General features: G+C 37.7%; 1 long non-coding RNA gene across 1 annotated transcript in view; it reads left to right on the top strand.

Moving 5' to 3' along the window:
• LOC126375354 (uncharacterized) overlaps positions 1 to 13,973 on the top strand; it is a 122,406-nt gene that overhangs the window by 85,382 nt on the left and 23,051 nt on the right. The window contains exon 3 of the long non-coding RNA XR_007567559.1: positions 13,049 to 13,079. This is a non-coding gene — a long non-coding RNA (uncharacterized LOC126375354). The remainder of the gene's footprint in view (positions 1 to 13,048; positions 13,080 to 13,973) is intronic.

The raw sequence follows: 13,973 nt of genomic DNA on the forward strand, positions 1-13,973 counted from the left end.
TCCTCACTGCTGGGGCACGGGTGTTCCCTATGGATGGATAGGGAGATCGGGCCTTAAACCATCACGCGGGCCCAGTGCGGATTGATGGTTATTAACGACTGTTAATGCAGCCGGGACCAACGGCTTAACGTGCCTTCCGAAGCACGGAGGAGCTCGAGATGAAAACTTTTTTTTTGTGGTCACCCATCCTATGACCGGCCTTTGCGAAAGTTGCTTAACTTCATCGCAGACCGAGCGCGTTTACCGCTGCGCCACCGAGCTCCTAATAAATACTCAATATAAATTATAATATTTACTAAAAATATACCTATTCATGATCTAAAGAAACTATAATAATAAATAATAGACTATGCACACACATACAAAATAGGTATTGAAACAAATAAAATACATTATACATAATATAAAAAACCTTAATAATATTAACAAGAGAAGTGTGTCAAGATCGAAGCAAATGGAATTCTATAGTCTCTGCTTACCCCGGTGGGAAATAGGCGTGAGTTTATGTATGTAATAATAATAAAGCTTTTTTTAATTCAGTTTTGCGCCTTTTTATTGCTGGGAGCGTATCCAAAGTGGGAACAATTCGCAGGAACAGCATATCACTGGTTTTGATGGAAGGTTTTTACTTAAAAATGTAAAGAACTGCCTTAAAAGTAATCATGGCCAATTTTATAAAGTAGTAGGTTACTTATCTATTTTTTTTGCCAACATAAAATTTACATACTCTGTATCTCTTGCGAGTATTTCAGATAAATATGGAGCACTTTAAGCGTAGAGTCGTTGGTTCGATTTGATATAAACAACAAAAAAAATCAAGATTAACTTTACTGGAATGGACTGGAAGAAAAAAAACATGGAACATGTTCAGCTGCCTTCCCGGGTAAGTCGTAAAATCCGACAGCAGGATGGTGTCCTAACATGATGGACAGTAGTTATGGGTGATAGACTGATCTCTTGTCATCATTAAGTTCATCATATCCTTTTTACTCTTCTTCTATTGTGAGGTGAATTACCAACCTCATCAACCCTGGTGTCAGGGTTACTATTGAGCCGCCAAAGGCCCCTGACATGACTCATATAACGACTACGTACTTACATCAGTAAGTAATAACCGGTACCAACGGCTTAACGTGCCTTCCGAAGCACGGATCGTCTTATTTTCGGACAATCAGGTGATCAGCCTGTAATGTCCTAACCAAACTAGGGACCGCAAAGTAATTTTTGTGATATGTCCCAACCGGGAATCGAACCCAGGACCTCCGAATCGTGAGCTCAACGCTCAACCACTGGACCGCGGAGGCCGTTACTACTTCCTTTTTACTACTTCGTATCAACAGTGGCTGCAAGATGTCAACTTGTGGCTCTGCCCATCCCATTAGGGATTAAAGGCGTGAGTTTATTTAACATTTTTATATGAATTGCTTCGATGTGGCCTTTTTAACCCCTCGGTGTTCGAAAAGTCGAAAACCCACCCATGTATTTCGTCATTTCGATAGTTTGATTTGATAGTGCAACGTTATTTCGATATTTTGTCTTTCGATAGTTCGCAAACACTGTTTTGAAAACGTTTTAGGCATTAGATACTCAATCGTCACCAACAGCTAGGCGCAATACTTCAACAAATCCAACTTAAGCTGGTATAAGATTGAAAAATTCAAATTTCATCACCTTAATGTGCTTGGTGAGTCGCACAAACCCTTCCAAAGCCTTGAAATCCTTTTGACAAGTTCAGTTTCTTAAGATATTCAAAGGAAATTACGTGAGAAGTGCGAAATAGGTGTAGGGTGAAGCACAGAGTACACGCATACTGTTAGTATGGAGAGAAAAAAAATCTGTAAGTATATGGGACGGCGCATTGGTATTTGCATACAAATACTCACGCCTATTTCCCACCAGGGTAAGCAGAGACGTATTGATACATAAACAGCCTATATACGTCCCACTGCTGGGCACAGGCCTCCCCTCATTCAACCGGAGGGGGTATGGAGCATACTCCACCACGCTGCTCCAATGCGGGTTGGTGGAGGTGTTTTTACGGCTAATAGCCGGGACCAACGGCTTAACGTGCCCTCCGAAGCACGGAATCATCTTACTTTTTCCTTAACAAGTCAAGTCCTTACCAAACAAAGGACAGTCTCACAAAGTGATTTCGACAATGTCCCCATCGGGAATCGAACCCGGACCTCCAGATCGTGAGCCTACCGCTCTAACCACTAGACCACGGAGGCTGTTCAATTTTATACTAATATATTATCTTATCTTTTGATGCCTTTTGCTGTGGCTTATCAACCAAATTGGAACTGTCCTTAAAAAAGGACTTATACTCTGTATGATCTATTCCAAACCACCGTGCGTATATAAAACGACGTGGAGAAAGCAAGAGAAGTGGAGATGTCAAGTGCGAAGCAAATGGAATTCCATGGCCTCTTGGCACCAGTGGGAAATACGCGTGAGTTTATCTATGTATGTGACTAGTGGCTCTGTACACCCCTTACTTTTGTAATTTTGTGAAACCTATTAAAAAAATACCCAATAAAAAGCTATTTTATCTATGAAAAACTTTTCCGAATCTTTACTTAGAATATTAATCTGGAAATCATAAAAAGTTAATTTGTAACCTACTTAATTGTAGAATATAAAATCCAAGTCAAATCTTATAATTAATAAATCTGGTTGATGGTTGCGATGATTGCGAGTGTAGAGTATCACCACAAACTATGGCTCACCTTTTGTGCTGTCCTAAGTGCCCTAACACCTGCACTATTCAAGACCTTTACGAAGCCACTGACAATGCCGTAAGCGTGGCCAATTATTGGTCAGCAAAAATTTAGTATCGATCGCCATCGACTCGCAAAGAAGAAGAAGATTAATAAATTGTTCACAAACAAAAATAAGATCTTAGAGGAAGATTATATTTGTCGAAATGTAGATAGGTAAGTTATGTACAACCATCTACACAACCATAAATCAATTCTTCAAATTATTAAAAAAAAAACAATTCTATAAATTCAAATTTTATTTCATACCTTACTCCTCTAGACATCATCCCCTCTACGTTTGCGAGGATTCAAAGAGATTACATCTGTAGCCTACGCACATAAATTACTTGGAACATTGTGGCTGAATTGCGCAATGTTAAAAAAAAAAAAACAATTTTCCCGCCCAAACCTGCTCTTAAATGTACAAGTGGTGATATTGTGTTGCAGGTTTTTGATTTGAATATATATTTATTTAATATTGAAATATTTAAAAGGACAAATTAACTGGGTGTTTATTAACACCACGTTGAAGCAATTCGTCTAAAAAACAACATTGCAATTTGACATTTGAGCATATAAAATTAAGTGCGCAATGGCAACAAATTTCACACATCTTTTTTTTCTTAGGTGAATATTATATGCGGCCTTCATCTTACTTTTCCGTACAATCAAGTGATTCAAGCCTGCAAATTTCTTACCAAAGGACAATCTCACAAAGTGATTTTGACAATGTCTCCATCGGGAATCGAACCTGGACCTCCAGATCGTGAGCCTAACGCTCTAACCACTAAACCACGGAGGCTGTTACGTAAAAGTAATTGTAAATAATAAAATTCTGCAATTTCATTTAAATGTACTTTCTTACAATAATACATGAAAAGATTACTGCCACTATTCCATTAAAATCTTACATTCATTAACATTAAATTTTTTACGTGTTTAAAACTAGCTCGCTTATTTCGATTTAATGAGTGCATTTGCATACAGATTATATTTTTGCTCGTAAAAATACGTGGGATTTAGTTTTCTGGCATAATTTTTAAAGTGTTATCTTAAAAGGGTTTAAGTAGGTATACTTAAATAAAATTATATAGTTTGAGAGTGAATTTTCACTTGTGTCAAACACACAGAATGAATTCAACTGCAAAAAAGCTGCAGCTGTTGATTTTTGCAGTGTCCGCGTTGTATCAAAAATATTGGCCCCGATTCTTGTAGACACCTATTAATGTTATTTTAAGTTATACCCGTCATTTTCTTATCCGCCAAAATGGAAAGGGACAGATGATTGTCAACAAGTTAATTTTAAAACGAATGAATTACGCGAGCGAATAAAATAGGCATCTCGCTGGTATGCAATTCGTTTGACGTGCTGTCTACTTAACTCTGTCGGGTTATTGCCGATGTAAATTTTTTAGACGGTTGTTTTAGATTGCTGCTTAAAATTGACGTGTTGTATAAATTTTATGTCTGTCGATTACCCGTCTCTTTCTTTTTCAGCGGATAAGAAAATGACAGGTATAAGTTAAAATGAATTTGATGGCGTCTGCAGGAATTAGCACCATTACGTATATATATGCTTATTGAAACTCTATATGCCGCCTTATCCAAAGCCCGAAGCGCAACATGATAAATCATTAACGACAACCATCAACTAGATATGCCTAATAGTGGTACAATTTGCATCCCAAACATACGCTTTGTGGAAATTGCCTACAGATATGATCATAACTGACATTTGGTTGAGCTATGGGCGGTGTATCTGATACTATGTGACATTTGTGTAGGTTTGGCTCGGGTGATTCTAATCTGTGAAGATTTTAGAGTAGGTATCGATTACCTTGAAGTTTCCTACTTCTATAAGAACTAGAAAATATGTATGACACTGGAAATCTATTTTATATAAAAAAATATTTTTAATGCGACACAATTTAAAACACAAGGGTGTTAGTGACAACGTAACGAATACTGAGGGGGATGATTTAGGCCGTGATTCTGAGTTAATATCAACTGGAATTTTCCGTCGCAAAATTCATGTTTTTTTTTTTTCATTTTTTAAATTATTTCCAATTCTATACTTTTGCGATAGAAAATTCCATTTGATATTAACTCAGAATAATGATCGTCCCTCTCAGTATTCGTTACGATGTCACTTACACCCCGTACAAGTACTTACAGGTAGACATACAAGTGCGTATGGTTGTTAGGGACACCGTAAGTAATACTGAGGGGAATGACTCAGACCATGATTCTGAGTTGATATCAAGTGTAATTTCGAAAAATTTCTGAAAATTTGGAATTTTTTAAAATTATATTCAGTTTCATACTTTTGCGACGGAAAATTCTACTTGATATCAACTCAGAATCATGGGCTGAATTACCCCTCAAAATCTTCGTTACGATGTCACTTACACCCTGTACATTTTTATCATTGTTACTGACGATTATCACAGTCGTTTGCAGCTTGGCTAAGGCTTAAAGTCATTCCTTAATAAATAGGTAACGACTATTCGTTACCTATTTATTCAATATCATACGGTAACGCATACTTATCTCACAATAAATTATCTTGCAAGTTATCTTGCTTCCACTTCCCTAACCCAAATACCGAACTTATCTACGGCTTCCGAAATAGCGTTGCCCCAACGCTGGTACGAAGCCAATAAGGCATGAATTAATACACCTTCCTATCAGAATTAGCATATCAAACTGTTTCCTTGAAGCCCCGATACTGTATAATGTGTGAGGGAGAAGGAATATGGTAACATTAGCCTGGCGTAACCGTTTTGCTAAGTTGAGGTGACGAGGCAAAAACTTAAGCGGATTTCACCCTTTATGAGATTATATGGGGTTTGTGTAGATCCTTCTGTTTTACAGACATGAGGCAAGAAAATGACTTTACCTTTTTATTTGATAAGTCGGTACTCTCCTTATTGCACTCACGCCCAACTCTTGTCTATAGACTCGTGTCCAACTCATGACCGGATTTCAGCAAGAAGCAGTCACTTTTAAGACGATAGTCACGATAGTTCAAGTCGCTTCTGTAAAAGTCCAGACCTAACAAAGATAACGCTGGAGAGATCGAAGTCACTTTTGAAACGAAGTTCTTAGATGGATAGAATCAACCGTATAGTGAAAGGTGATCAGCTCGTAGCCTATAATTATGACGGTCGTTCTCCCTAGCACTATCCTGTTTCTCACAGGGTCCGCTTAGTTACCTAACCTGAAGATTTGACACTTATGAACACACATACTTTTTAATACTTATGATGGTCCATCATGTTAAAAAGCATTCAGTCCCAACCTTGACGACCTTAAAAATCTTTAACACACTGGTGCAATATTGGAACCGGGGTGCGAATCGGCAATACCGGGGAAGCACCCCGATGACACACAGTGACACATACATACATAAACTCACGCCAGTAACCCCTAATGGGGTGGGCAGGGCCACAAGTAATCAAAGACAACTTGTTGCCACTGTTGATACGAAGTAAGGACATGATAAACCTTATGACTATGTCATTTTATGAAGTTCTTAACTGTAAGAGACTTGTTGTTAACTCTGTTGGTGACCTTTAATAAATAAAATAAGGGTAAGGGTCAACCTAGCGCCCAAAACAATGCCACAGTGACTAATCAAATAAAAGAGTCTAATCAAAAACCTCATAAGCTGAAGACCATGGTGCTTGTGCCTTACACCACCAACCAGCACGAGAACTCCCTAGCTAGGATAATTCATCAAGACGTGATAAGCAGCAGTGCTGTGACATGCCGTGTATTATATTACACCCACATCTCAACTCGTGCCGTGACACAACACGTGACACAGGGTACATGTCAAATACACTAAGTACGTTTACTTAGGTATCGGTTTCGACGCAACCTAAGGGCCCTATCTCACTTGGACACCTCAGGACGCGCAACCAACATCATACCTATATGCAGTGGCATGAACGCTACCTCGGGGTTAGCCAAGTTGCAAAAGATTTCAAAAAGAGAACAAAAATAGCAACTAAATCGGATCATCCGTTCTGGAGTTACTAAGACGCGGACAGACAGACAAAGGCATGAAACTGATAATGCCTCTCCGCGCACCGTCGCGGGTTAAATATGTATGAAAATGTACCAAAACCCCAAATTAGTAGCTATATACCTAGGTAATAGTAATGTTTCTTAGCTCTAAGTTCTAAGGAAGAAAACAAAGTGTTCAGTTCAGTGCTAAAAGTATTTTGGTAGAATAATGGCGTAGTTATAATGGAAACACGCTAATGGAAGGAGAGAATTACAGAAACAGTTAGCTATTTAGTTTCTCTTAGTGTTGTGTTGGTATGAATTGTTATTTATTGCTGGCCAGGAAAACGCAAAGACAATAGAATACAAACGTTTTGTAACTCAAAGATAAATTTTGAAACATAAAGCTGATTAGTGACGGTATTAAGTAAAGACAGGTCTTAAACTACTGCAAAATATTTTCTATTATGTATTTAACTTACCTATGTATAAAGTGGCAAATATTTAAAATAATATTAAAATAAATTTAAATCTAGTGTTCTTAATTCTATGGAATATTCCAAAACGGTCGTTCTAAATTCAAAAATAGTATCACTCCCAAAATAATTATGTATGTAATGTAGATACGTTCTGAAGCTACCACTCTTTTCACATATTAGACCGTTGTTTTTTTTAATAATTAAAACTTTTTAAACAGTTCCTCTAACAATTACGCGCCGGAAACCTGCCTGGTTTGTGACGCGATAATAATCTATGCTTTTTAATTACGCCTATAGGCCCCGCCCGGTGTTGTAATTTATATGAAAACGTCCAATCATATTAGGGAACGCTGACGTAGAGTGTCATTCGAGCGGTCCCGGAGAATATTAATCACTTCACATTATGATTTAAAATTAGAATACGGCGGTTGAGTGTTAATATTTCTTATTTCGTTTTCTTTTTAAATGCAATGTTCCAATTTCAAATATGATTCGGTTTGACAAGTTAGGTTTGTATGAAAAAGTGTGATTGATAGATCGCGTCAGTTTCATTTGTTTCTCTATTCTTTTTTATAAAAAGGTATTTTTTGCCCTAGTTACGATTGTTTTTGTGGCTTTACTAACCACCAAGTCAATTTACTCAAGGTGGAGTACCTACTTACCTAAATTACAATAACTTTTTGATTTAAAGCAGAAGAAACGTTTGCTCCTACGCGTCCATTTACGCACAGATGAAGCGCCATTTTCGAGCCACTTTCAGTATTTAGGTAGTAATTTCATCCAAAAAAATGTTTTTTTTTAAGTGTTCCTTACAATTTTATATCTCTCCTTCTATTTAAAATTATTTAGGCGTAAAATGCTCAATTCTTAGGACCATTAGGCCTAGTTACCTTTTTGAGAATTTGGTCGCCCATTGGTCGTTAAACAAAAAAAAAACATCCATACATATCTACAAAGACCGTTTTAAGTAGGAAGTAACTATGTCCAAAATCGCAAAAACTCATCGAACATTATACACTTCTCATCAAAAAAATCGAAACACCTTGCAAGTTTACGTTTTGTCAGGATTATCAGAAAAATGTGTACATTTAGGAATAAATGTTAAATGTCGTTTAATAGTGAGTAATATGAGCTTATCAAATCTTAATGTTAATGTTCTAAATTTAAATGAATTTTTCATAGGTTTCGTATTTTGTTAAATGAGTCATTTTTATTCCGTATGGAGTATAAAGGAAATGGATAAAACAACACACGTAAATGAAAAAAAAAAGCTAAAAAACGTTTATTTAATAACTTGTATTCCCTCCCCGAGCTCTAATTACTGCTTCCATACGGTTCTTCATCGATCGGATGAGAGTCACGATCACATGCTGTGGTATATTGTCCCATTCCTCTTGGATTGCATCTTGCAGCTGGCTAAGTGTTTCTGGGGCAGGATCTATTGCTCGAATTCGTCTCTTTAATTCATCCCACAGATGTTCAATGGGATTCATGTCCGGGCTTCTTGCTGGCCATTCCATAATAGAGATATCGACTTCGTTAAGATAATCTCGTACGACGCCCGCGGTGTGAGCCCTAGCATTGTCGTGCATGAATATGAAGCCGTTGCCAATAAAATGTGCATAGGGCATCACATGAGGCTCGAGACACTCTTCGACGTACCGATGACAGTTTAGTGCAGGCAGACGTGGCCCAGACACGAAAGCAAGCTCTGTCTTACCGTCGGCGCTGATTCCTCCCCAAACCGTCCACGAACCGCCACCATAGCTGACCTTTTCTTCAATGCAGCATTGTGCATAGCATTCTCCGTCTCTTCTGTAGACCTTGTTCTTTCCGTCGTTACCATACAGCATAATTTTACACTCATCAGAAAAGAGAACTTTGCTCCACTGTAGGTATGACCAATTTAGGTGCTCACGTGCAAAGTTAAGGCGCGCTCTTCGATGGTCTGCAGTTAATTTCGGCCCATTTGCTGGCTTATGCGGTACCAGTCCACGATCCTTCAACCTTCTTCTAATTGTAGAGTCACTTACAGCCACCCTTCGTACAACACGAAGCCGCTGCTGCAGTTGAAAAGCGTTAAGGCGTCGATTTCTTAAAGAAGTTGTTACAATAAATCGATCATCTCGCTCAGAAGTGACCCGATTCCTGCCAGATCCTGAACGGCGCGTGAACAAACCAGTCTCCCGATAACGTTTATAGACTCTATGAACAGATGACAGGCTTAGATGCAGTCTTGCAGCCGCAACACGCTGACTAAGGCCAGAATCCAGCAATGCCACAACTTGGGCGGCTTCTGTGGGCGAAGTATCCATACGTTTTAGAAAAAAAACCTTTTTTCAGACGTCCCAAAGTCACAGTATTGAAATAAAAAACAAAAAGTTTAAGGATAGGCGCCAAGTTTTAGTTTTTAAACGCTAAATGTACTCTAACCCTAAACACACATTTGTCTCAAAACAGTGATTCATTTCGTTTATAAGATAAACAAATGAAATTCTAATTTTGAATTTAGAATTTTCGCTTATTACTGTAATGGCCAAACTGCCAGCTATACATTTATGTATTTTTTTTCATCGTATGAATTCTTTTTTGTGTTAAATTCGGACAGAAACAATGAAAACGGAAGTGTTTCGATTTTTTTGATGAGAAGTGTATATTATACCTATTACCTTCCACTACATTAGCAGAACTACTCAATAGCATAATAAACGGTTATTTTCACGTATAAAATCCATCTTGCCAATAACGGTTTGGCCATTACACAATTTGTAATGTTGGACCCACTGCTTGTTGCGTTCCATAGCGTTATGGCTCTAACACTTCTTAAAGGTAAACGGACTTTTTAAACTGTTAGTGATGTTCATGTTGAAGATACATTGCATTATCGAGTATCTGAACTGTTTTAAGAGTGTAGGAAATTTTATGACCTTTCATTCAATGGAAGAACTTTTTTCTCTAGGACGATCCGTTTTTGAGATATAAGTATCTAAACTCAAAAATGGGACCGTTCCCCCCTCCTCCCACTCCGGCTCTCCCCCTAGACGTGGGGACTTTTAGTATATTAACATCCTCAATACCCTGAACGCATTTCTGAAGAAAGACCTTAGACAGACTTTACAACCCCTTTTGAGGCATTTGTTAACCGAACTAGTTATAGAGATTTATTTTTTATAATTTGGTTTACGGTGTGCGGGTCGGAGGTATTTGGGCTAGGAGCTCGGGACCAACGGCTTAACGTGCCTTCCGAAGCACAGAATAGCGTGGTGGATTGAGGGGAGGCCTGTGCCCAGCAGTGGGTATATAAGCTATTTTTGTTATAGTTTACGGTGTAAAAGTATTATCGCTATCCAAACTTGAAATGGATATATGAACTTATAGTATTAAAATAATTATTTCTTAACTGTGATTTTGACATTCGGCTTAACCAACTTCAGATTCTAATACTAAGGTATCTACACCTCATTTTTCTACTCATTTATTTTTAATGAATATTGATCAAGCTAAGCACGGAAATGTCCTACAGAACAATATAGTCACGCCTGCATCCTCGAAGGGGTAGGTAGAGATGCTTAGTACATAAACCCATTTCTCGCCAGCTGTTTTTGTCTCCTATTAAATGTGAATTTGTGCTCGGTTAAAAATTGCCATTAACCGGGCACAAATCCTGGAAAACACGTGATATCATTTTTTTATGATTCAAACTTGAACTACTGAATTGTCACTGTCTCAGTATGCAGTACAATTCATTCCTTTCCTAGTCACATATTATATCTAAATTAGGAATAAGTACTTTTTTTATTTCCAAGTAGTCACAAAACTATTATCAATCGTGTAGACTAAACTCATTAAAATAATTGCACCCCAGACTTTTCTTTTTCAACTCCAAAATCGATATCACATTAGTTACTTGCAATTTGATTTTACTAGTGATGCGAAATAACAGTGAAACTATCTATTTTCTACTCTACTCTACTAGATATTAGTGACGAAAAAGTAACGATATCGGTTCTCTAACAAAGTCCGTACAGGGTGTAATTTACAGCTGGTCTGGCGGATGCCTTCTCACAAATTATGATTCAAAATAACACATTTCTCGCCGACACGACTTCACCATAATACGGGGAGACTCGAAATTAACCATAATTGCTTAATTCAGAATGCATGCGTTGTTTGCCCAGATCTCTCGATGCCGCAAAGGGTTTTACGAACGACAGAGACAGCATATACTGAAACCAGTATGCGAGAAAGTGACGACTATATTTTTAAAGTTACCTGCGCCAGCGTCTTCCAGGTAATGGAAATAACGTGTGAAGGGAATGAAAGTGGAATCATTAGAATTAGCTTTTTCTCCTTCAAAAAGTGTTTCGATAAAACGCCTCGTCATAGGTACGTGTCTTGTTAAAATTCTTTTTGAAGATATTTTTGATTGCATCAGTTTTATGTAACTTTTCGAATTCATTTGACCTTGTAATATATAACTCTATTACTTACAAGTTTTTCCATGCACAACGTAACTATGTTGGTGTATTTTTTTCGATGTGACTTATTGAGATTTGCCACAGATGACATTTAACTACTTGGACGGAACATCATGGTGGCGCCACCAAAACATACGCAGAGTACGCCATCTGGTTTCGCAACCAATATTTGTTGCCGAAAACTAAATCCAAAATAATTTCTTCTGGTGGTACGTTCACGAGCATTAATATGTATACACTTTGGTACCATGTCACATTAACTTTTTTGACAAATTGAACTGCAAGTCTCACTAAATATCAAATATGTTAGTGCGACAGAGTCCTAAAGTGGGTACATTATATTGCTTATGACTGTACAACCATGGTGTCCTAGTGAGATAGGGTCCTAATTAACTGTTACAAAATGGCGCGTTCTCTACCACAGACGGACGGTCCGTCAGTGAGAAGTCTCAGGCCTAGTGGTATGTCCCATAATATTGAAGAGGACTTAATTCCTAAGTTGAAATTTACAACGTGGTCATTATAAATAACCGTCGACTCTTTAGAAAACAAAAATTAAAAACAATACCAGGTTTAAATACCTATCGTCCGCGTCACCAAAAATGTCTACGGATTTTAAATTGTAATAGAACTATTTGACAAGTCATATTAATCCTATGCAGAATCTCAGACTTAGTGCCACGGGCGCGGGACTTCTTTCGTGGCGCGTATTATTTTAAATGGTTTTATCTATACGCAGTTTTCAATCATCATCGTCATAAATATAAGGCGCTCTTGTCGGTGTAGCATTCTCCATTCTTGTCTATTAAAGGCCAATTCTTTCACTTCCTTATAAGACACGACGTTCACCTCCTCTTTAATCTGTTCCATGTAAGCTCTTCTTGGTCTTCCCTTTCCTCTCTTTCCTTGTAGCTTCCCTTCTATATTGTTGTTCTTTTCAATAAGGCGGTTGAATTCTACGTTTTTTATTTACACCTAACCTAGCTGAGTACAGATGATGTATTGACTGATATATAATTTATCTCTTAGTAACGTCTCTCATTTTTTCCCTACTCTATCATAACTTGACGCTACATTGTAGCACGAAACTGATCATAATAAAGTTATTTTCTACTAAAGCAAAAAGTGGATTGTAAAAGACTAAAGTCGTAAAACATTTAACAGTTTTATAGTTGCGAATCGGTGTTATAAAGTTGTTTTCTAAATGAATTCGTTTCAAAGTGAAATAAAAGGAAAATTTTATTCCCGCCTTTAAAGAAAGAAATGTAAATGGAACATTTAAAATAATTGTCCTAATTTTTCTTTCGTATTGTTTTAGGTTACGTCATAAGGAAGCGATCGTTAAAAAGGTAAGTTTAGAAGCGTCATTATTATTCTTTATTAAGATGTTAACGAAAAGCTTTGCAAAAAATCAAAACAATCTTAGAATTACTTATGTAAGAACGTGACAGAGATTTTAGTTTTCAACTTGTCTTCTACATAAACCCTAGTTTCAGGGCTACTAGTGAGCTGCTAAAGGCCTGTGACATGACTATGTAAAGACTACATACCTGGACAATCAGGAGATGTACGGTCTCCGTAGTCCAGTGGTTGAGCGTTATGCTCACGATCCGGAGGTCCCGGGTTCGAATCCCAGTTGGGACAAATCACAAAAATCACTTTGCGATCCCCAATTTGGTTAGGACATTACAGGCTTATAACTTGATTGTCCAAAAGTAAGATAATCCGTGATTCGGAAGACACGTTAAGCCGTTGGTCCCGGTTACTACTTACTTATATAAGTACGTAGTCGTTACATAAGTCATGTCAGGGGCCTGTGGCGGCTCCATAATAACCCTGACACCAAGGTTGATGGGGGTTGGTAATCCAATAGAAGAAGGAGATTCACCGTTCAATGTTCTAGCCAAACAAAAGACTGTCTCTCAAAGTGATATGTAACGGGCCTCCAAATCTCTAGCCCAACGCTCTAACCACTAGACCACGGACCTGGGGGGGAGGGGGTTAAAAAGGCCACATCGAAGCAATTCATCAAAAAATATGGCATTTTGACATTTGCGCATATAAACGTAAGTGAGTAAAAAAAAGTAATATTGCTTTTTTGATGAATTGCTTCGATGTGGCCGTTTTAACGCCCTACTTTTCCATAAATAATAACACAATGACCTATTTTCGAAGCATTTACATAAAAGACTAAATTAAAAGAAGAATACATAAAAGACTAAATTTTACGACCAACGCCAATA

Source organism: Pectinophora gossypiella, chromosome 18 (genome assembly GCF_024362695.1).
Source record: "Pectinophora gossypiella chromosome 18, ilPecGoss1.1, whole genome shotgun sequence".
In the NCBI taxonomy this organism is placed as follows: Eukaryota; Metazoa; Arthropoda; class Insecta; order Lepidoptera; family Gelechiidae; genus Pectinophora; species Pectinophora gossypiella.